This window comes from Ursus americanus, chromosome 12 (genome assembly GCF_024610735.1).
Source record: "Ursus americanus isolate L20-20 chromosome 12, mUrsAme1.1.p, whole genome shotgun sequence".
Classification (NCBI taxonomy): Eukaryota; Metazoa; Chordata; class Mammalia; order Carnivora; family Ursidae; genus Ursus; species Ursus americanus.
The window spans coordinates 47776079-47777211 of NC_142138.1; the positions used below are offsets into that span (position 1 = coordinate 47776079).

At 42.5% G+C, this 1133-nt stretch overlaps 1 pseudogene; it reads right to left on the minus strand.

Moving 5' to 3' along the window:
* Positions 1 to 362: 362 nt before the first annotated feature.
* LOC123794884 (nucleoside diphosphate kinase A pseudogene) lies at positions 363 to 906 on the minus strand (annotated as a pseudogene).
* Positions 907 to 1133: the final 227 nt, after the last annotated feature.

Sequence of the window (1133 nt, forward strand, 5' to 3'; positions counted from 1 at the left end):
GGGCTTAATTTTCAAGAACCAGCAGTTTTATATGTCACCCTAATTTATTATTATATCTGAGCCTATGAGAGTAAAATTTAGCAAAAAGTATAAAAAATAGAAGAAATAGAGAGCAGAACTTTACTAATGCAAGCAGTTTAACAATTCAATTAAGTAACATTTCTTGCACTCCACAGTGTGCAAAGCATTGCGGGAAATACATAAATAAGACACTGTGGTAGTCCTTAAGAAATTTTCGGTATAGTCTGGACATACATATTTTTTGGAAGGGAGATGAAATATTTTAATCTGATGGTAGCACATAATACTGTATAGGGAACACTCCCAGCTCCAAGAGTTTGCCTCCAGATTATAAGGGGTTCTTAAAAATAACTGGATTTGCCAAAGCCTGGCCCCTGCCCATGGAAAGGAGAGATAGTAGAGTGCGCAAAGCTCTGAGGTCTGCTCCTTTGTAACTTATAGATCCAGTTCTGAGCAGAGCTCTTGTAATCTACCAGCTCCTCAGGTTGAAACCACAAGCCAATCTCCTTCTCTGCACTCTCATGGAATTGCTGCCGTGGATAATGTTCCTGCTAATGTGGATGCAAAGGGCCCCATGAATGGTCCCAGGCTTGGAGTCTACAGGGTTGGTCTCCCCAAGGCTCCCTTGGCTTGTCTTCACTGCATTCAGCCCTTCCCAGACCATGGCAACCACAGGCCCTGATTGCATGTACTTCACAAGGCTGGCAGAGAATGTATGGTCCCTTAGGTCAATGTAGTGTTCCTTGAGAAGGTCTTCAGAAGCCTGAATTAATTTCATAGCAATCAGGCAGAATCCCTTTTGCTCAAAACACTTGATCTTTCCCACCAGGCTGTGCTGGACCCCATCAGGCTTGATGGCAATAAGGTGCATTCACTGTTGGCCATTGTCCTGGGGATAGGGAGCCCTCCACCTGTGCAGGCTACAACTCCATCTGGGGCCACCCTGTCATGTACATATTTAACATTGATACAAGGTAGACTAGGGTAAGACATAGAACCAATATACACATGATCGAAAGTGAACAGTAGCAAAATAACAGCAAATAATTCTATAGCACTTGATATGTGAACTTTTCCAAGAACTTCACATAAATTAACTCATTTAGTCCTCA